At 46.6% G+C, this 23704-nt stretch overlaps 1 pseudogene across 1 annotated transcript in view; it reads left to right on the top strand.

Moving 5' to 3' along the window:
• The window catches only part of LOC311137544 (cytosolic carboxypeptidase 4-like), a 226011-nt pseudogene that overhangs the window by 54888 nt on the left and 147419 nt on the right, over positions 1 to 23704 (top strand). Inside the window, exons 8-10 of the transcript in view lie at positions 831 to 1025; positions 6210 to 6355; positions 19355 to 19450. The product of the transcript in view is annotated as a cytosolic carboxypeptidase 4-like (transcript). The remainder of the gene's footprint in view (positions 1 to 830; positions 1026 to 6209; positions 6356 to 19354; positions 19451 to 23704) is intronic.

Genomic DNA, 23704 nt, shown 5'->3' with positions numbered 1-23704 from the left:
TTCAATCTTTACTAATGACCTGCCACTAGCACTGAGTAAAGCCTGTGTGTCTATGTATGCTGATGAATCAACACTATACATGTCAGCTACCACAGCAAGTGAAATCACTGCAACACTTAACAAAGAGCTGCAGTCAGTTTCAGAATGGGTGGCAAGAAATAAGCTAGTCCTAAATATTTCAAAAATGAAAAGCATTGTATTTGGTACAAATCATTCAGTAAACCCTAAACCTCAACTAAATCTTGTAATGAATAATGTGGAAATTGAGCAAGTTGAGGAGACTGTCATGGTCAAAACATATTGATGCAACAGTAGCTAAGATGGGGAGAAGTTTGTCCATAATAAAGCGCAGCTCTGCTTACTTGACATCGCTATCAACAAAACAAGTCCTATAGGCCCTAGTTTGGTTGCATCTGGACTACTGTCCAGTCATATGGTCAAGTGCCACTAAGAGGGACATAGGCAAATTACAATTGGCCCAGAACAGAGCAGCACGACTGGCCCTTAGATGTACACGGTGAGCTAACATTAGCATGTCAATCTCCCATGGCTCAAAGTAGAGGAGAGCTTGACTTCTTCACTACTTGTATTTGTGAGAAGTATTGACATGTTGAATGCAGCAAGCTGTCTGTTTAAGCGACTAGCACACAGCTTAGACACTCATGCATACCCCACAAGACATGCCACCAGAGGTCTCTTCACAGTCCCCAATTTTCCTACTTTTTAACTCTTGCCTTGGCAGCAGCAAACGGGGATCCATAATAATATACAAATACAAAATATATAACTACTGCTTTGTGGACTTTAAAACCTACACATTTCTGTCTCAGAGGCCAATGTTAGGACCGCTGTAGCCAAGGGTTACGACTCTGCCCTGCTGAAGCTGTATGAGGACTGGCACAACAAGGACCCGGACCATAAGGCCATCCGCCTGGCCCTGCTCCACTGCCTGCACCCACTGCAACGCCGGCCGGGATGCCCTGGTGGCACAGGGAGGCATCATTCTCCTCTACCACACCACATAGGTATACCCTCACATACAGTGGGGTATTCACCCCCCCTTGGCATTTTTCCTATTTTGTTGCCTTACAACCTGGAATTAAAATGGATTTTTGGGGGGTTTGTATCATTTGATTTACACAACATGCCTACCACTTTCAAGATACAACATTTTTTTTTTTGTGAAACAAACAAGAAATAAGACAAAAAAACTGAACTTGAGCGTGCATAACTATTCACCCCCCCAAAGTCAATACTTTGTAGAGCCACCTTTTGCAGCAATTACAGCTGCAAGTCTCTTGGGGTATGTCTCTATAAGCTTGGCACATCTAGCCACTGGGATTCTTGAGGTTTCCCTCAAGAATTTCCCTGTATTTAGCGCCATCCATCATTCCTTCAATTCTGATCAGTTTCCCAGTCTCTACTGATGAAAAATATCCCCACAGCATGATGCTGCCACCACCATGCTTCACTGTGGGGATGGTGTTCTCGGGGTGATGAGAGGTGTTGGGTTTGCACAAGACATAGCGTTTTCCTTGATGGTCAAAAAGCTCAATTTTAGTCTCATCTGACCAGAGTACATTCTTCCATATGTTTGGGGAGTCTCCCACATGCCTTTTGGCGAACACCAAACGTGTTTGCTTATTTTTTTCTTTAAGCAATGGCTTTTTTCTGGCCACTCTTCCGTAAAGCCCAGCTCTGTGGAGTGTACGGCTTAAAGTGGTCCTATGGACAGATGCTCCAATCTCCGCTTTGGAGCTTTGCAGCTCCTTCAGGGTTATCTTTGGTCACTTTGTTGCCTCTCTGATTAATGCCCTCCTTGCCTGGTCCGTGAGTTTTGGTGGGCGGCCCTCTCTTGGCAGGTTTGTTGTGATGCCATATTCTTTCCATTTTTTAATAATGGATTTAATAGTGCTCTGTGGGATGTTCAACGTTTCTGATATTTTTTTATAACCCAACCCTGATCTGTACTTCTCCACAACTTTGTCCCTGACCTGTTTGGAGAGCTCCTTGGTCTTCATGGTGCCGCTTGCTTGGTGGTGCCCGTTGCTTAGTGGAGTTGCAGACTCTGGGGCCTTTCAGAACAGGTATGTGTGTATATATACTGAGATCATGTGACAGATCATGTGACACTTAGATTGGACACAGGTGGACTTTATTTAAGTAATTATGTGACTTCTGAAGGTATTTGGTTGCACCAGATCTTATTTAGGGGCTTCACAGCAAAGGGGGTGAATAAATACAGTGGGGAGAACAAGTATTTGATACACTGCCGATTTTGCAGGTTTTCCTACTTACAAAGCATGTAGAGGTCTGTAATTTTTATCATAGGTACACTTCAACTGTGAGAGACGGAATCTAAAACAAAAATCCAGAAAATCACATTGTATGATTTTTAAGTAATTAATTTGCATTTTATTGCATGAGATAAGTATTTGATCACATACCAACCAGTAAGAATTCCGTCTCTCACAGACCTGTTAGTTTTTCTTTAAGAAGCCCTCCTGTTCTCCACTCATTATCTGTATTAACTGCACCTGTTTGAACTCGTTACCTGTATAAAAGACACCTGTCCACACACTCAATCAAACAGACTCCAACCTCTCCACAATGGCCAAGACCAGAGAGCTGTGTAAGGACATCAGGGATAAAATTGTAGACCTGCACAAGGCTGGGATGGGCTACAGGACAATAGGCAAGCAGATTGGTGAGAAGGCAACAACTGTTGGCGCAATTATTAGAAAATGGAAGAAGTTCAAGATGACGGTCAATCATCCTCGGTCTGGGGCTCCATGCAAGATCTCACCTCGAGGGGCATCAATGATCATGACGAAGGTGAGGGATCAGCCCAGAACTACACGGCAGAACCTGGTCAATGACCTGAAGAGAGCTGGGACCACAGTCTCAAAGAAAACCATTAGTAAAACACTACGCCGTCATGGATTAAAATCCTGCAGCACACACAAGGTCCCCCTGCTCAAGCCAGCACATGTCCAGGCCCGTCTGAAGTTTGCCAATGACCATCTGGATGATCCAGAGGAGGAATGGGAGAAGGTCATGTGGTCTGATGAGACAAAAATAGAGCTTTTTGGTCTAAACTCCACTCCACGTGTTTGGAGGAAGAAGAAGGATGAGTACAACCCCGAGAACACCATCCCAAACGTGAAGCATGGAGGTGGAAACATCATTCTTTGGGGATGCTTTTCTGCAAAGGGGACAGGACGACTGCACCGTGTTGAGGGGAGGATGGATGGGGCCATGTATCGCGAGATCTTGGCCAACAACCTCCTTCCCTCAGTAAGAGCATTGAAGATGGGTCATAGCTGGGTCTTCCAGCATGACAACGACCCGAAACACACAGCCAGGGCAACTAAGGAGTGGCTCCGTAAGAAGCATCTCAAGGTCCTGGAGTGGCCTAGCCAGTCTCCAGACCTGAACCCAATAGAAAATCTTTGGAGGGAGCTGAAAGTCCGTATTGCCCAGCGACAGCCCCGAAACCTGAAGGATCTGGAGAAGGTCTGTATGGAGGAGTGGGCCAAAATCCCTGCTGCAGTGTATGCAAACCTGGTCAAGACCTACAGGAAACGTATGATCTCTGTAATTGCAAACAAAGGTTTCTGTACCAAATATTAAGTTCTGCTTTTCTGGTGTATCAAATACTTACAGTGGGGGAAAAAAGTATTTAGTCAGCCACCAATTGTGCAAGTTCTCCCACTTAAAAAGATGAGAAAGGCCTGTAATTTTCATCATAGGTACACGTCAACTATGACAGACAAAATGAGAAAAAGATATCCATAAAATCACATTGTAGGATTTTTAATGAATTTATTTTCAAATTATGGTGGAAAATAAGTATTTGGTCAATAACAAAAGTTTCTCAATACTTTGTTATATACCCTTTGTTGGCAATGACACAGGTCAGACGTTTTCTGTAAGTCTTCATAAGGTTTTCACACACTGTTGCTGGTATTTTGGCCCATTCCTCCATGCAGATCTCCTCTAGAGCAGTGATGTTTTGGGGCTGTCGCTGGGCAACACGGACTTTCAACTCCCTCCAAAGATTTTCTATGGGGTTGAGATCTGGAGACTGGCTAGGCCACTCCAGGACCTTGTAATGCTTCTGACGAAGCCACTCCTTCGTTGCCCGGGCGGTGTGTTTGGGATCATTGTCATGCTGAAAGACCCAGCCACGTTTCATCTTCAATGCCCTTGCTGATGGAAGGAGGTTTTCACTCAAAATCTTACGATACATGGCCCCATTCATTCTTTCCTTTACACGGATCAGTCGTCCTGGTCCCTTTGCAGAAAAACAGCCCCAAAGCATGATGTTTCCACCCCCATGCTTCACAGTAGGTATGGTGTTCTTTGGATGCAACTCAGCATTCTTTGTCCTCCAAACACGACGAGTTGAGTTTTTACCAAAAAGTTATATTTTGGTTTCATCTGACCATATGACATTCTCCCAATCCTCTTCTGGATCATCCAAATGCACTCTAGCAAACTTCAGATGGGCCTGGACATGTACTGGCTTAAGCAGGGGGACACGTCTTGCACTGCAGGATTTGAGTCCCTGGCGGCGTAGTGTGTTACTGATGGTAGGCTTTGTTACTTTGGTCCCAGCTCTCTGCAGGTCATTCACTAGGTCCCCCCGTGTGGTTCTGGGATTTTTGCTCACTGTTCTTGTGATCATTTTGACCCCACGGGGTGAGATCTTGCGTGGAGCCCCAGATCGAGGGAGATTATCAGTGGTCTTGTATGTCTTCCATTTCCTAATAATTGCTCCCACAGTTGATTTCTTCAAACCAAGCTGCTTACCTATTGCAGATTCAGTCTTCCCAACCTGGTGCAGGTCTACAATTTTGTTTCTGGTGTCCTTTGACAGCTCTTTGGTCTTGGCCATAGTGGAGTTTGGAGTGTGACTGTTTGAGGTTGTGGACAGGTGTCTTTTATACTGATAACAAGTTCAAACAGGTGCCATTAATACAAGTAACGAGTGGAGGACAGAGGAGCCTCTTAAAGAAGAAGTTACAGGTCTGTGAGAGCCAGAAATCTTGCTTGTTTGTAGGTGACCAAATACTTATTTTCCACCATAATCTGCAAATAAATTCATTAAAAATCCTACAATGTGATTTTCTGGATTTGTTTTTCTCATTTTGTCTGTCATAGTTGACGTGTACCTATGATGAAAATTACAGGCCTCTCTCATCTTTTTAAGTGGGAGAACTTGCACAATTGGTGGCTGACTAAATACTTTTTTCCCCCACTGTATGTCATGCAATAAAATGCAAATTAATTACTTAAAAATCATACAATGTGATTTTCTGGATTTCTGTTTTAGATTCTGTCTCTCACAGTTGAAGTGCACCTATGATAAAAATTACAGACCTCTACATGCTTTGTAAGTAGGAAAACCTGCAAAATTGGCAGTGTATCAAACACTTGTTCTCCCCACTGTATGCAGGCACCACCTTTTTTTAATTTATTTTTTTATTTCACTTCACCAATTTGGACTATTTTGTGTATGTCCATTACATGAAATCCAAATAAAAATCCATTTAAATTACAGGTTGTAATGCAACAAAATAGGAAAAACGCCAAGGGGGATGAATACTTTTGCAAGGCACTGTAGCTTCACGGGCTACCTGTCACTATTATAAGCCATAAACAATATCCCTTACTCTAATTGGTTTCTCTACTCCTTTTTGCTTTCTCTACTCCTTCAAATTTGAAATTCTTATTACTTTAATGATATTGGCATTTTATAATTGGAGTTGGTATTGCCTGGCAATTCTGATTGCCCTCTGCAAGTTATTTGCGTATAATACCGAACTTGATTGTAATGCTGGACAGGGCTGCTAATGTGACAGTTAAAATATAACAACAGCAAAAATCTATCCTGATTGCCTAGACACTTTAACCCCTACCTAAATGTAAATATTACCTCAACGACCTCGTACTCCTGCACATTGACTCCATACTGTTACTCCTTGTATATAGCCTCGTTATTGTTATTTATTGTGTTACTATTTTCTATTTTTATTAGCACATTCTTGTACGTTTTAACTCTGCATTGTTGGGAAAGGGCTCATAAGTAAGCATTTCACGATAAAGTCTACACCTGTTGTATTCGGCGCATGTGACAAATAACATTTTATTTTATTTGAACAATCTAGGAGGTGACTGTGTGTGTTTCTGTTGTTGTTTGAAAGACCTGCCTGGCCAGTAAAGGGCTGGAGTCTGGTGCAGCCTGCTGTCCAACACTATCCTAAATGCCCCTTTTTACTGACCTCCGATCAGAGTGTTTATACCTTCCCCCTGCCTAGGAGGACTACTGACACTGCTCCAGGACCCCAAGGTATTGTTTACCTTTCTCTATTTTCATCAGCCTCTCTTCCACGTACTCTCTCTCTTTCCTCTCTTGCCTGCTCTCTCTCTTTTGATCTCTCTGTCTCTTGATCTCTCTCTCTGCCTCGGTCTCTGTCTCCTCTCTGTTTCTATGTCCTATCTGTTTCTCTCTGTTTCTGTCTCTCTCTGTCTCGCTCTCTCTGTCTTTTTCTCTCTGCCTCTCTCTCTCCTCTCTCTCTCTCTGTTTCTCGCTCTCTCTCTCTCACACTCTCTCACTCTCTCACTCTGTGAATCCTATATATGAGAGGCATGTGATGTTTTTTTGCTGTTGCAGTAATTGATATAATATGATGAGCAACATTATCCCATTGTGTAAACATACTGACAGTGACCTGCAGTGAAAAATACTTCCTGCCATGTTTGTTATTCAGCGAGCTCAGGTGTGGTAACCCTGGCAACCCTGTAGCTACACTATATATACAAAAGTATGTTGCCACAACTTCAAATTACAGTTTTTCTCAATTGCTAAAACATCATTTCTGAAATCTTGCTCCATTTCCTGAAAACATTCAACACAAAACCTCATCTTCAAGCACTATTTGCAAAACCTCTGACTCCTCTCGCAAAATGAAACATTCGCCTCAAAACAGTTTTACCTGTGTTCAAAATCAAACACTGCTCTCAAATCATAAACAAAGTGATCAAAATGATATACACTCTTAAGCAGTCAGTAAACAATACACCGAAAAATAGAAAACACATTGTTCAAAACATACAGTTCTCAGGGAGAAGTAAATGTTTAATCTCAAAACAAATTTCATATTTTTCTGTCATTGTCTTTTGATGAACGAAAACATGTTCTATCATAGTAGCTCAAAATTGATCAGAAATTACTACTCTGCTTTGCTCTTTGCAATTTTGTTTTTTGTTCTTCCTCCTCCTTGTACCCCTATTTTTACAGTACTGTACCCTGCATCTCACAAACGTGTCCTTTGTCTCTGTGATACTGTAATTCTTGTTCTTTGTTGATATGAACCTGCAACCAGTCAAAATCTATTGAGCAGTCAGTACTGTCAACAAATGGAAAGCACAATGTTCCGGGCCATTCAATTTGTCCATTGTACAGTATACAGCCTACAATGCACTGTACTACAGTATACAATACTAAAAGGGACAAAAATCAAAGGAGTAAACATGTGATCAATGTGCTTCTTCTTGTCTTTGGGCTGGTTCAGGCCAGAGCACTTCGTCGACATCACAAGCAATATTGTCCCTCCTGAGGCAACTGTCACGGTTCTCTAAGACAGAACTCAGAAGCAGACCAGGACAAGGAGAGTTGAACGAAGGTGAGTGTTTATTTACAGATTCAAAAGGTGCAGAATAATCCAGGAGACGGAGCGGGTGGCGGAGATGAGTAGGTGGAGGTGAAGTGGCAGATTAAATGATGGCACGGCAGGGGTTGGGTGAAGGTTCCGGGAGAATGATGTTAATGGCTAACGATCCGGCAGGGAATGGATGTCAGGTCAGAGCTTAAGAAGGGGTGATGATCAGGACCAGGTGTGCCGAGGCTGATGAGAAGCAGGTGCGGGAAATCGAGAGATCACCCGCCTAGCAACGTCGCCCGGCAACCGGACAGGGTGCGTTCAGGAACCTTCAGGAAACAGGAGATACCGAGCAGAAAAACGGCAACAAAGGCAGGAACAGACTCAGGACGCAGGGTTCATGACAGTACCCCCCTCCGACGAACGCCACCGGGCGGACTACCCGGAGCGCCAGGATGGAGGCGGTAGAAGTCACGAAGGAGGTCAGCATCAAGGATCTGACGCCGAGGAATCCAACTCCTCTCCTCAGGACCATACCCCTCCCATTCCAAGAGATATTGTAAACCCCGGCCCCGCCGTCTGGAATCCATGATGCGGCGCACCGTGTAGACAGGACCTCCTCTGATCATCCGAGGAGGAGGAGGAGGAGGCGGAGGGGGCAACAGAGGGCTGAGGAGAACAGGCTTGAGGCAGGAGACATGGAAGGTGGGATGGACTCTGAGTGTCCTAGGCAACTTGAGTCGAACCACAACCAGATTAATCACTCTCTCCACCACAAACGGACCAATGAACCTCGGCGACAGTTTCCTTGACTCAGTCCACAGAGGAAGGTCCCGTGTAGCCAACCAGACCCTATCTCCGATGGCATAAGCGGGGGCTGGAATACGGCGACGATTCGCCTGGAGCTGATACCGGTCAGAAACCCGAAGGAGGGCCTTTCTGGCCCGATGCCAGGTCCGGTGGCAATGACGAATGTGGGCCTGGACAGAGGGAACCGAGAGATCCTTCTCCTGAGAAGGAAACAAGGGGGGTTGGTAGCCGTATAGGCACTGGAAGGGAGACATCCCAATGGCAGAAGTAGGGAGAGTATTGTGGGCATACTCTACCCAAGGCAACTGAGAGACCCAAGAGGTGGGGTTGGAGGAAACAAGGCAGCGCAGCGTGGATTCCATCTTCTGGTTGGCTCTCTCCGCCTGTCCATTGGATTGGGGGTGAAATCCAGATGTGAGACTGACTGTAGCTCCAATGGCCAAACAGAAGGACTTCCAGACAGCAGAGATGAACTGAGGACCACGGTCGGAAACTATGTCACTGGGCAATCCGTGAACCCTGAAAACCTCCCTAACCAGGATCTTGGACGTCTCGGAGGTAGAGAAGCTTGGAGATAGGCACAAAGTGGGCGAACTTGCTGAATCTGTCCACAATAGTCAGAATGACCGTGTCCCCTCAGAAGAGGGCAACCCAGTGACAAAGTCCAGGGCCAGATGCGACCATGGTCGCCGGGGGATAGGTAGGGGGTGAAGAAGTCCAGAGCTGGGCCGATTGGCACTCTTATTCTGCGCACAAACTGGACAGGCAGCAACAAACCTCAGAGTATCTTCTCCCATGGCAGGCCACCAAAATCGTCTGCGTAGAAGTGCCAGCGTCCGAGCCACGCCAGGGTGGCAAGCCATCTTGCTGGTGTGGGACCATTGGAGGACAGCCGAACGGACCGACTCAGGCACAAACAACCGACCGGGTGGACCGTTACCGGGGCCGGGCTGCGTCCGAAGGGCCGCCATAACCTCCTCCTCAATCCTCCACATAACGGCTCCTACGACAAGGTTCCGGGGAAGAATCGTCTCAGTCTTGGCCCCACTCTCCTCCGTCTTGGAGAACATCCGGGACAAGGCGTCCGCCTTGCCGTTCTTAGACCCCGGTCGGAACGTCAAGGAAAAATTAAAGCGTCCAAAAAACAACGACCACCTGGCCTGACGGGAGTTGAGACATTTAGCCGATTGCACGTAAGCAAGATTCTTGTGGTCAGTCCAGACAACAAACGGTTGTTCCGCCCCCTCCAACCAGTGGCGCCACTCCTCCAAGGCAAGTTTCACTGCGAGAAGCTCCCGGTTACCCACATCGTAGTTCCTCTCCGCAGACGAAAGACGACGAGAGTAGTAGGCGCAGGGATGGAGTTTACCGTCAGTGGAGCATCGCTGGGACAGGATGGCGCCAACCCCCACATCAGACGCATCCACCTCAACAACAAACTGACGGGCAGTGTCAGGTTGAGAGAGAATCGGAGCGTTGGTGAATCGCCTCTTCAAATCCAGAAATGCTCGGTCCGCCTCAGGATTCCAACTGAAGGTTCTGGTACTAGAAGTCAGGGCAGTTAAAGGAGCGGCCACACGGCTGTAGTCACAGATAAATCTACGATAGAAATTCGCAAACCCCAGAAACCTCTGGAGCTGCAATCTCGTACCGGGCTGGGCCCAATCCAGAACCGCCCTAACCTTCTCTTGGTCCATCCTAATCTCTCCCCTGGAGATGATGTACCCGAGGAAGGATGTAGTGTGGGCGTGAAATTCACACTTCTCGGCATTCACAAACAGGCGATTCTCCAACAATCGCTGCAGAACCTGCTTGACATGCTGGACGTGGCTGGAAGGCTCCTTAGAGAAGATAAGAATGTCATCCAGGTAAACGAACACAAAAAGACGGATCATATCTCTCAGGACGTCATTCACCATACTCTGGAACACTGCTGGAGCATTGGTCAGTCCAAACGGCATCACCTGATACTCGAAATGACCCATCGGTGTATTGAAACCAGTCAACCACTCGTCACCCTCTCTGATCCGGACCAGATGATACGCATTGCGTAGGTCCAGCTTGGTGAACACCATAGCACCCTGTAAGGAGTCGAAGGCAGAGCTCATCAAGGGCAGGGGATACTTGTTCTTGACCGTGATATCATTCAACCCCCGATAATCAATACAAGGTCGAAGAGAGCCATCCTTCTTACTCACAAAGAAGAATCCTTCCCCCAGGGGTGATGACGAGGGACGAATGAGACCAGCAGCTAGGGACTCCTTTATGTAGGTCTCCAGAGCTTCACGTTCAGGTCGGGAGATGCTGTATAACCGTCCCTTGGGATAGACAGCTCCAGGGAACAGGTTTATGGCACAATCATATAGTCGGTGGGGAGGGAGTGACAGAGCCCTCTGCTTACTGAACACCTCCCCCAAATCGTGATATGTTTCGGGGACCAGGGACAAATCTGAGGGGTTAGCCTCAATGACCTGACTGGGAACAGAATGGGAACAGGCAGTCTTGAGGCAGTTAGCATGACAATCAATGCTCCAACTAGTTACCTTGCCAGTCACCCAATCGAACGCGGGATTGTGTTCCTTCAGCCAGGGGTATCCAAGGACCAGAGGAACATGGGGAGAAGGCAGAATGAAGAATGAGATAACCTCAGAATGATTCCCTGACAACATCATCTTAACCGGTTCAGTCCTCATCGTGATACATGCCAGACTAATGCCGTTCAGAGTGGTAGCTTCAATGGCTTCCGGTAGTCGCTCCTTGGGAAGCCCCAGCTGTTCCACCACGTCGGCATCAATAAAGCTGCCATCGGCACCTGAATCGATGAAAGCGTTAATCGCTAAACTCTGATTCCTGTTCATGAGGGTAGCCGGGAAACGGGGTCTGACAGGGGTATTGAGAGGTTGAAACCGGCTCGCTAAAAGTCCTCCCAAACTTAGCGAGCCGGGCAGTTTGACGGCCGCTGGGAACAAGTGGAGATGTAATGTCCCGAACTACCACAGTAGAGGCAGCGGTTGGTCTCACGTCTATGTTGGCGCTCCTCCTTGGTTAACCCGTGCCGCCCCACTTGCATGGGTTCAGAATCTGGAGGCAGGACCTCTCCACTAATCCCGTGTGGTGGACAATGATCGACGCGTTCTGGTCCACCTCCTGACCCGACTGGGAACCGAGAAGCTGATTGATTGGACGGGCCCCATTGCTTCTCCCTCCTTCTCTCTCGAACTCTGTTATCCACCTGAATAGACAACGCGACCAAACTGTCCAGGTCACTAGGCTCCGGATAGGAGATCAGCTCATCCTTGAGTTGCTCCGACAACCCCTGATAAAAGGCCGCTTGCAGTGACTCTTCATTCCACCCACTCTCCACAGCCAATGTCCTGAATTCGATTACGAAGTTGGCCACTCTGCGAGCTCCTTGGCGAAGAGAAAACAGGCGCTTAGCTGCGTCCTTACCTCGGACAGGATGGTCAAACACCTGGTATGAAGCCATGCAGGTGTCCTGTCGTTCCCATACGGCTGAAGCCCACTCCAGGGCTCTACCACGCAGCAATTCAATGACAAAGGCTATCCTAGCCTTGTCTGTGGCATAAGAGTGGGGCTGTAGATCGAACACTAATCCACACTGCATAAGAAAGGAACGGCATCTTCCCAAATCCCCCTCATATTTATCAGGCGTCGGAACCTTGGGCTCACGGAAGGGCACAGCTCCAGAAGCGGCAGGCGAGATGGGTGAAACCGGTGGTGGATTCTCCACCGGCAAACTGAGCTGAGCCTGGATCTTCGTCAGACTGGTAGAAAAGTTCCGAACTGACAACGCTATCTCCTGTAGCGCCGTGCTATGTTGTCCCAACATCTTCTCCTGATGGGTAATGGCATGGCGAACAGAGTCCAGGTCCGCTGGGTTCATTTCTGGCCGGATTGTTCTGTCACGGTTCTCTAAGACAGAACCCAGAAGCAGACCAGGACAAGGAGAGTTGAACGAAGGTGAGTGTTTATTTACAGATTCAAAAGGTGCAGAATAATCCAGGAGACGGAGCGGGTGGCGGAGATGAGTAGGTGGAGGTGAAGTGGCAGATTAAATGATGGCACGGCAGGGGTTGGGTGAAGGTTCCGGGAGAATGATGTTAATGGCTAACGATCCGGCAGGGAATGGATGTCAGGTCAGAGCTTAAGAAGGGGTGATGATCAGGACCAGGTGTGCCGAGGCTGATGAGAAGCAGGTGCGGGTAATCGAGAGATCACCCGCCTAGCAACGTCGCCCGGCAACCGGACAGGGTGTGTTCAGGAACCTTCAGGAAACAGGAGATACCGAGCAGAAAAAACGGCAACAAAGGCAGGAACAGACTCAGGACGCAGGGTTCATGACAGCAACAGGGGAAGAAGCCTCTTGTGTGCCGTATCCAGCCCTGACATGATTCCTCACCTATATCACCACAGGGTAAATCCATGGCTTGCAGCAGATTTACTCTGGTGTAGGGTTGTCTATCATACACTTTCCATCTCCAACAGGAGAAAAACTCCTCAATCGGATTCAGGAAAGGCGAGTATGGAGGGAGGTACAAGTTCATAAACTGCCCATTGATGTTAAACCATTCCCTTACCTGAGCAGCTCGGTGGAAACTGACATTGTCCCACACTATCACATAGGTGGGAATGGGATTCTCACTTAGCTCTTGACCCTGCTGCTCTTGAACCTGCTGCTCAAATAAAATATCTCTTAGATTGGCAATAGATCTTAGAAGGTGCTGGGTGTTATATGGCCCGAGTGTAACATGGTGATGTAGAACACCATGGTTGCTGATACAGCACAGATTGTGACATTGCCACCTCGTTGACCAGGGACTTCAACAATGGCCCGCTGTCCAATCATGTTTCGGCCTCTCCTTCTCCTCTTTGTTAGATGGAAGCCTGCTTCATCGACAAAGATGAACTCATGGGGTCTGTCCAAGGATTCCAAGTCAAATATTGTCTGTGTAGAAATACAATATACTGTATGTAGGATTTTGTAAGTCGTACAGAGACAGTGCTGTACTGTAGAGTACAATTAGGCCTACTGTATGCACTTCTGATTCACATACATTGTATGTACTGAAGAGTAATGTCATTCACATAGTATGTGTTAGTACTGTAGACAATCTGGATTACAGTAAATGTTTCTGAATGTACACTTACTTGCACATACTGAGCTCGTAGTTCTTTCACCCTTGGTGAGTTGCGCTCAAAAGGTACTCTGTATACTTGTTTCATTCGCATCCTGTTACGATGGAGGACACGGTCAATTGTGGAAATGCTCACACTGTCGATTCCCTGGAAGTGTGTGTTGTCTTGTATCACTCGTTCTTGGATTTCTCTGAGTCGTATTGCATCATCTTGAAGGACCATGCCAACTACAACGGCCTCTTGCTCCCGAGTGAATATAGCTGTCCTTCCACCTGCATGTGGCAGCCTTGCAATTCTACAAAAAGTAGTTGTGCAGTTACAAAACATATTCATGCAGTACAATACATACAGTGATTAACTTTACAAATGTCTATTGAAACAGCTGCATATAGTGTAGTACAGTAAATTTGCAATTACAAAAATACAGTAGTATACTGTACCTGTTCTCTTCTCTGATGGACACAGAAAATCGGCTCAAATTGGGTTACACTCTTACAGTTTTTTTTGATTGCTTAAGCACGATTTTCAAAACAGGGCCCGTGTTTTCAAAACACTACACACAATTAGCACAACCACACACCCAATTAGCAAAACACTACAGATCCTTTGCAAAATTAAACACTCTTGTAAAAACTATACACTTCTTTTTAAAAACCACACTTTGTTACCATATGAAACACACACGTTTCACATTACTATACTCTGTTTGCACGAGTTACACTCTGCTGTGATAAACCTAAAACACTTTTAGCACTTCTACTTCCCTATGATTAGAGTAGGCTACTCTCAACAAAGTACAAATATAATGTAAATTCACCAAACACTACACAAGACCAATGTTGCAGACTGAAGAAACTCATTTATTTCTCAACACGCCCAAAATGTTGACATGGAGATTCATAATACTGTAACCAAACGTCACTTTAAGTTAAAAAAAAATAAAAATAAAATAACTAGACATTGTCTCTTCGCCTAGCTGGATCTGGCCAGAGAATTTCATCAACATCGCAGGCAATGTTGTCATTAGCAAGACACCTTGGAAAGAAACGTCTTGAATGACGAATCCATCCTTGCATTGCTGCTACCTCCATCTGGTCACAGGCCTCCTCCATGGCTTGGATGAGGGGTACCTCAGCCTGGAGACGGAGATCATATACCTTCCACCGCCATGCCAAGAAAAACTATTCTATAGGGTTGAGGAATGGAGAGTATGGTGGAAGATATAGGACGGTGAAATGTGGATGTTGCTGAAACCAGTTCTGAACCAGAGCAGAGCGGTGGAAAGACACATTGTCCCAGACAACAATGTATTGCATATGATCGATTTGATTTGCTGCTGTTATGTTGTGCAATTGGTCCAAGAATGTAAGTATGAGTGCTGTGTTGTAAGGGCCCATATGGGCATGGCGGTGGAGGACCCCATTCTGTGTAATGGCTGCACAGAGTGTTATATTACCCCCACGTTGCCCTGGGACATTGACTATAGCCCTGTGGCCAATGATGTTTCTTCCCCTCCTTCGTGTTCTCGTCAGGTTGAACCCAGCCTCATCTACGTAAATGAACTCATGCTGGATCTCCTCTCCATCCATTCGTAAAACTCTCTGAAAAACAGTGTCAGGCAAAATTGTGTAGTTCAGTGTAGATCTAGTATACATATTACAGTACAGTAAAAGATTATGAGACAGTATGCAAGATCACACTGCTAAAGTGAATACATACCTCTGCATAATCATGCCGCAGTCGTTTCACCCTTTCGGAATTGCGCTCGAAAGGCACTCGATAAATTTGCTTCATTTGAATATGTTTTTTTTTTAGGATGCGTGCCAGTGTTGATGTTGAGACCTGATGGATATCGTTGAAAATGGCGTGGTTATTGACAATGTTAGCTTGGAGCTGCTTGAGTGTTATAGCATTGTTGGCCAAAACCATGTTTACTATCTCCCTCTCTTGCTGTTCTGTGAACATAGGAGGCCTTCCCCCTTGTCGTCCCTGACCCTCAATCCTATGTAAAAAAAAAAACAGTATACAATAGTACAGTAATTTCACAGGAAAAGGTAACAGAAGTGCTGATAGCGCATAGAATATAGTACTGTAAGCAGTTACTGAAACCGTGCAGATGTTTTTGATATGATGATATTTTTACAATACCTATTTTCCAGTCGAAATGTTCTCATCACACTTGCCACTGTATATCGGCTTAGATTTGGCTGTACTCGCAGTCCAGCCTCCCTCAGCGTCAGGCCGTGGTTGACAATGTGGTCAACCAGTGTTGCGCGGATCTCATTTGTCAGATTCGGTCCTCTTTGAGCACCTTCTTGTCTTCCTCTTCCTCTTCCTCTTCCTCCCCTTCCTCCTCCTCCTCCTCCTCGTCCTCCTCGTTCTCCTCCTCGTCCTCCTCGTCCTCCTCGTCCTCCTCGTCCTCGTCCTCCTCGTCCTCCTCCTCCTCGTCCTCCTCGTCCTCCTCGTCCTCCTCGTTCTCCTCGTTCTCCTCGTCCTCCTCCTCGTTCTCCTCCTCGTCGTCCTCCTCCTCCTCCTCCTCCTCCTCCTCGTCTTACTCTTTCTCTGACTCTTTCCATTGTGCTTGAAGACCGATGAACTCACCTGCTGCTTTTTATAGTGCTTATACACCTGATTGGTGTGTCTACAATTAAGCAAACGAGTGTTTGCACACCTGATGACTGTGTTGAACCAATTGGTTGGACGGTGTGGTAGTTTGACAGTCAGTGCTTTGGTATTGCAAGGACGTGACTTCATGATAGATTTTTGTGTGTAATGTATGTTAAGTGTGTTTAGTGTTTTGCAAATCACTGTGTGTAGAGTTTTGCAACAAGTGTAAGGTTGACAATGTGCTTATAGTTGTGCAAATATGGGCTGATGTTTTGCTTCTTGAGTGTAAGGTTTTGCTAATAGTGTACTACTTTTAATTTTAGTGTGTAAGCAATCCAAAAAAACTGTAAGTCCTGCTTCCCTCATTGTCAGTCCATGGACAAGAACATGGTCTATGACTGTTGCTTGAATTTCATCAGAAATGTCCACTCTTTGTCTTCCTCTTCCTCTTCGTCCTCCTCTTCCTCTTTCTTGCCCTCCTCCTCCTCTTCCTCCTCGTCGCCCACCTCGCATACGCACTCGTCCTCGTCCTCTCACATTGTTTCTTCTATCCATTCTCAAACTTTCTCCTTCCCACCTTCAACAACCTGTTTGCTCTCTGAACTGGCTTATATTGGTTGTGTCGCATCATTTGAAACAGGTTAAATCAATTTTGAGTGGTTGTGTTCAATCAATGACATTTGTTCTCTATTTGTATTTGATTGTTGCCACTTGTGTTTACCAGTATGGATGACATGTGCATTAGAGTGCAGAATGTGTTTTGAGAATGAGAATGTGTTTAGAGTTTTGCTGAAAAGTCTAAGTGAGATCTGCAAATTGTGTTTTACCATGTGAAATGGTTTAAGGTATTGACAACAGACTGCATAATTAGCTAAATGAGTCCAGGCAACTGATAACTTTGTTCAGCCAATGGGTTTGAGTGTTTTAGCAATTGAGAAAAACTGTAGTATATTCGGCAGTTTCAGCCACACTTGCTGACAGTTGTATAAAATCGAGCACACAGCCATGCAATCCCCATAGACAAACATTGGCAGTAGAATGGCCTTACTGAAGAGCTCAGTGACTTTCAACATGGCACCATCATAGGATGCCACTTTCCAACAGGTCAGTTCGTCAAATTTCTGCCCTGCTAGTGCTGCCCCGGTCAACTGTAAGTGCTGTTATTGTGAAGTGGAAAGGTCTAGGAGCAAAAACGGCTCAGCCGCAAAGTTGTAGGCCACACAAGCTCACAGAACGGGATCGGCGAGTGCCGAAGCGCGGTAGCATGTAAAAATGGTCTATCCTTGGTTGCAACACTCACTAGCGAGATCCAAACTGCCTCTGGAAGCAACGTCAGCACAATAACCGTTCGTCGGAGCTTCATGAAATGGGTTTCCATGGCCGAGCAGCCGCATACAAGCCTAAGATCACCATGCGCAATGCCAAGCGTCGGCTGGAGTGGTGTAAACTCACCGCCATTGGACTCAGTGGAAACGCGTTCTCTGGAGTGATGAATCATGCTTCACCATCTGGCAGTCCGACGGACAAATCTGGTTTTGGCAGATGCCAGGAGAACGCTACATGCCTGAATACATAGTGCCAACTGTAAAGTTCGGTGGAGGAGGAATAATTTTCTGGGGCTTTTTTTCATGGTTCGGGCTAGGCCCCTTAGTTCCAGTGAAGGGAAATCTTAACACTACAGCATACAATTACATTCTAGACGATTCTGTGCTTCCAACATTGTGGCAACAGTTTGGGGATGGCCCTTTCAGCATGACAATGCCCCCGTGCACAAAGCTAGGTCCATACAGAAATGGTTTGTCGAGATCGGTGTGGAAGAACTTGACTGGCCTGCACAGAGCCCAGCCCTGTCTTCAACCCCATTGAACACCTTTGGTTTAAATTGGAACGCCGACTGTGAGCCAGACCTAATCACCCAAAATCAGTGGCCACATCACTAATGCCCTTGTGGCTAAATGGAAGCAAGTCCCCGCAGCAATGTTCCAAAATCTAGTGGAAAGCCTTCCCAGAAGAGTGGAGGCTGTTATATCAGCAAAGGGGGGACCAACTCCATATTAAAGCCCATGAATTTGAAATGAGATGTCCGACGAGCAGGTGTTCACATACTTTTGGTCATGTAGTGTATGAGGCAGACTCTTTAGATGCCCACCTCATTTCTCTTAATGGCGGGACACACTTCATCTGACTTGCCTATAAGCAGATGGCAATGAATAAGCAGACGGCAGTGAAACTCTGTGAGAACAGGGTAAAGTACAGGATGATCCATCCAAAGGAAATAATATAAATACTTTTCATACATATTTTCCAATCTGAGAAAAATCTGAAAAGCCATTGAATATCTATATTTACAGTTCCAACAACAAGGACATATTTCACAGCATTCAAAAGATATACTGTCTGCAACACGGCACATCTGCTATGTTGAAATTGACTGTCTCTAGTTACATCAACAGTGGCACACCTCTAGAATCAGTTAGCGGGCGATTGGTCCTTTAAGACCCCTGCAGCTACCAATTCCACACGGCTCTCTCAATAATGATCCTCTGAATTGAAATACTTTTATGGCTGCTGTTGCTGCGGGGCAGATTTCAGTTTGACATATTCCTAGCTCATTCTGGTGGAATGGGGGCCTTTTCTGAGGAGGTTCTGAATTCTTTCTCTTTATGAACCATCATTCTTTCCCCCATCTGTCTGCTGACATGACATGGACTTTAACTCTATCATCTGCCAGTCAAGTTAGCAGACTGGAACATCAGGGTGACAGGTCTACAAAAACAAAAGAAGATCAAGTTATTATTTTTCCATATGCGATAGAAGTGTTTGTCCTTTGTAAAATATAAAAGGCACAGGAAAAGACAAAAGCTCTCATATTGTGTGATTATTGATTTGGAGGTATGTCTTTTTTGGAGGTATGATTCTATTTGTTTTGGTCACTGCTACACGTCTGTACTGTGCATTTTACATTTCACATTTTAGTCATGCACACGTACATTACATGTCGGACAGAGACAGATTTCTCATGGACCAGTTCGTTTGATCCTACACAAATTGTTCAGAAGTCTGACACATCTTGAAATGTACGTATTAGTGATCTTGTATTTTCTTTTCACTAGATCTCAACTTTGAAGATGAGAGTGACGACGACATTGAAACTGAAGAGGCTGACTGCAGCAAGGAATATGTGAGTGATTTGTGATCCTTGCTCGGAGGTAGCACACATGCACACAGTAGTCATGCACACACACACACACACACACACACACACACACAAACGATACACACACACACACAAGCACACATTCACTCACTCAAGCACTCACTCGCATGGACACAGATATAATCTGACACATGCAATTTTCTTCCGTAATTTCTCCTAAATGTGTAAAATGGGAGCCTATTTGACTGATCCATTACTTGTGAAAAGGCTTGACCGAGGAAGTGCGTGCTGTGAGTTTGATGTGCAGCGATTTCTGCCTTCACATTACTTCAATAACAGGGCCTCTGATGCAGGCATAAATCAATGCCACCACCTCGCTGCCTCGTTCAAACACACACTGGGAAGAAGTCGTTCCGGAGCCCCCATTATCCTCCCCCCTCCTAATATACTTACTTTATTCTATGGGCCTGCTCTGATGTGACCCGGGCTAGGCACCGCATGGCTACCTGTGAATAACAACATTTGGCATGCTGCAACCCTTACTTGTTGTGGGTAGAGAGAGAGGAGGAGGGAAGAGCCATGGTACAGTGAGGGAAAAAAGTATTTGATCCCCTGCTGATTTTGTACGTTTGCCCACTGACAAATAAATGACCAGTCTATAATTTTAATGGTAGGTTTATTTGAACAGTGAGAGACATAATAACAAACAAAAAAAATCAAAAAAAACGCATGTCAAAAATGTTATAAATTGATTTGCATTTTAATGAGGGAAATAAATATTTGACCCCTCTCAATCAGAAAGATTTCTGGCTCCCATGTGTCTTTATACAGGTAACGAGCTGAGATTATGTCACGATCGTCAGGGAGAGAAGTAGACCAATGCGCAGCGTGTTGAACGAACATGTTTAGACTTTATTTAATAAAGCACGAACAAAACAATAAACGACTCGTAACGTCCAACAGTAACAAATACCGACACGGAACAAAAACCCACCAACACAAAGGGAAAACAGACAGTTTAAATATGGCTCCCAATCAGAGACAACCAGCCAACAGCTGACACTCGTTGCCTCTGATTGGGAGTCACTCAGGCAAACATAGAATACAACAAACTAGAATGAACACCACAGAATGAACACACCCTGGCTCAACATATAGAGTCCCAGAGCCAGGGTGTGACAGTACCCCCCCCTAAAGGCGCGGACTGCGACCGCGCCTCAACTAAAACAAAACAGGGGAGGGCTGGGCGGGCATACCTCCTCGGTGGCGGTTCTGGCTCCGGCCTTGACCCCCACTCCTTCTCTAACCCCCCAAAGTACCCCTGGTCCGGTCTGGCCCTGCTGACCAGAGCTGAACTGAACACTGGTGGAGCGGATTGCTCTAGCTCCGGCGTGACGCAGCACCTGACCGGTGCCGGAACAGGCACGGGCCGTGCCGGACTGACGACGCACACCACTGGCTTGGTGTGGGGAGCAGGAGCGGGCCGAGCCGGGCTGACGAAACGCACCACTGACTTGGTGCGGGGAGCAGGAGCGGGCCGAACCGGGCTGACGAAGCGCACCACTGACTTGGTGCGGGGAGCAGGAACGGGCCGTGCCGGGCTGACGACGCGCACCACTGACTTGGTGCGGGGAGCAGGAACGGGCCGGACAGGGCTGACGAAACGCACCACTGACTTGGTGCGGGGAGCAGGAATGGGCCGGACTGGGCTGGCGACGCACACCACAGACTTGGTGCGGAGAGCAGGAACGGGCCGGACAGGGCTGACGAAACGCACCACAGACTTGGTGCGGGGAGCAGGAATGGGCCGGGCCGAGCTGGCGATGCGCACCGTAGACTTGGTGCGAGTGGCAGGAACAGGCCGGACCGTACTGGGAACACACACCACTGGCCCTACATGGGGATCAGGAACAGGCCGGACCGGACTGGCAACACACGCCAGTACCTCTCGCCGTGCCTCTACATCTTCCACCCCCTCTTCGACCAGTGGCCCCCGTAACCTGGCGGCCTCCTCTGCCAATCCGCTGGGCCGCTCTGCCGCGGTCTCCTGCTGGCCCGTCGTCCACGGCGTTAGCCCCCCCCTAAAACATTTCTGGGGGTCTCTCTTCCCCGTGGGCCAGGCCTCTATATTTCTCGCCCAACTCTCGCTCTCCTGCTTCCAACTCCAGCCATTCTGCTCCTCCTTTGGCTTGACCCAGTCGAGACTCTACCTCCACTGTTCCCAAGTCCACCCTCTCTGCTCTTCACTCGGCTTAGCCCAGTCGAGACCCCTACTCCATCGATCCCAAGTCCTTCCTCTCTCCTCTTCACGCTGCTTGGTCCAGTTTTGGTGGGTTTTTCTGTCACGATCGTCAGGGAGAGAAGTAGACCAATGCGCAGCGTGTTGAACGAACATGTTTAGACTTTATTTAATAAAGCACGAACAAAACAATAAACGACTCGTAACGTCCAACGGTAACAAATACCGACACGGAACAAAAACCCACCAACACAAAGGGAAAACAGACAGTTTAAATATGGCTCCCAATCAGAGACAACCAGCCAACAGCTGACACTCGTTGCCTCTGATTGGGAGTCACTCAGGCAAACATAGAATACAACAAACTAGAATGAACACCACAGAATGAACACACCCTGGCTCAACATATAGAGTCCCAGAGCCAGGGTGTGACAGATTAGGAGCACACTCTTAAAGGGAGTGCTCCTAATCTCAGCTTGTTACCTGTATAAAAGACACCTGTCCACAGAAGCAATCAATCAATCAGATTCCAAACTCCCCACCATGGCCAAGACCAAAGAGCTCTCCAAGGATGTTAGGGACAAGATTGTAGACCTACACAAGGCTGGAATGGGCTACAAGACCATCGCCAAGCAGCTTGGTGAGAAGGTGACAACAGTTGGTGCGATTATTCGCAAATGGAAGAAACACAAAATACTTGTCAATCTACCTCGGCCTGGGGCTCCATGCAAGATCTCACCTCGTGGAGTTGCAATGATTATGAGAATGGTGAGGAATCAGCCCAGAACTACACGTGAGGATCTTGTCAATGATCTCAAGGCAGCTGGGACCATAGTCACCAAGAAAACAATTGGTAACACACTACGCCGTGACAGACTGAAATCCTGCAGCGCCCGCAAGGTCCCCCTGCTCAAGAAAGCACATATACAGGCCTGTCTGAAGTTTGCCAATGAACATCTGAATGATTCACAGGAGAACTGGGTGAAAGTGTTGTGGTCAGATGAGACCAAAATCGAGCTCTTTGGCATCAACTCAACTCGCCGTGTTTGGAGGAGGAGGAATGTTGCGTATGACCCCAAGAACACCATCCCCACCGTCAAACATGGAGGTGGAAACATTATGCTTTGGGGGTGTTTTTCTGCTAAGGGGACAGGACAACTTCACCGCATCAAAGGGACGATGGACGGGGCCATGTACCGTCAAATCTTGGGTGAGAACCTCCTTCCCTCAGCCAGGGCATTGAAAATGGGTTGTGGATGGGTATTCCAGCATGACAATGACCCAAAACACACGGCCAAGGCAACAAAGGAGTGGCTCAAGAAGAAGCACATTAAGGTCCTGGAGTGGCCTAGCCAGTCTCCAGACCTTAATCCCATAGAAAATCTGTGGAGGGAGCTGAAGGTTCGAGTTGCCAAACGTCAGCCTCGAAACCTTGGAGAAGATCTGCAAAGAGGAGTGGGACAAAATCCCTCCTGAGATGTGTGCAAACCTGGTGGCCAACTACAAGAAACTTCTGACCTCTGTGATTGCCAACAAGGGTTTTGCCACCAAGTACTAAATAATGTTTTGCAGAGGGGTCAAATACTTATTTCCCTCATTAAAATGCAAATCAATTTATAACATTTTTGATATGCGTTTTTCTGGATTTTCTTGTTGTTATTCTGTCTCTCACAAATAAACCTACCATTAAAATTATAGACTGATCATGTCTTTGTCAGTGGGCAAATGTACAAAATCAGCAGGGGATCAAATACTTTTTTCCCTCACTGTATCAGATCCATGCTGACACACACAAGCAGGCACATCTAACACACCTGCTGCTCAACATACAAGTACATATACGTAATGTGCAGTGGCGTGTATTCATGGATGCCAAGTGGAAAGCCTTCCCAGAAGAGTGGAGGCTGTTATAGCAGCAAAGGGGGGACCAACTCCAAAAAATTGACAAAGATGATTATACTTTTTTGAACGTTTCGTCTATCTGTGTTTTCATTATTTTCCTTCAATTCTCAAGAGGCTGAATGTATCTAACCGGAGAAAGCATCCAAGCGAGCAAAACAGCTTCCC

This window comes from Coregonus lavaretus (genome assembly GCF_964263955.1).
Source record: "Coregonus lavaretus genome assembly, chromosome: 11".
Lineage (NCBI taxonomy): Eukaryota > Metazoa > Chordata > Actinopteri > Salmoniformes > Salmonidae > Coregonus > Coregonus lavaretus.
Note: the sequence above shows the minus strand (reverse complement) of the source record. Positions and strands in the feature narration are given on the sequence as shown.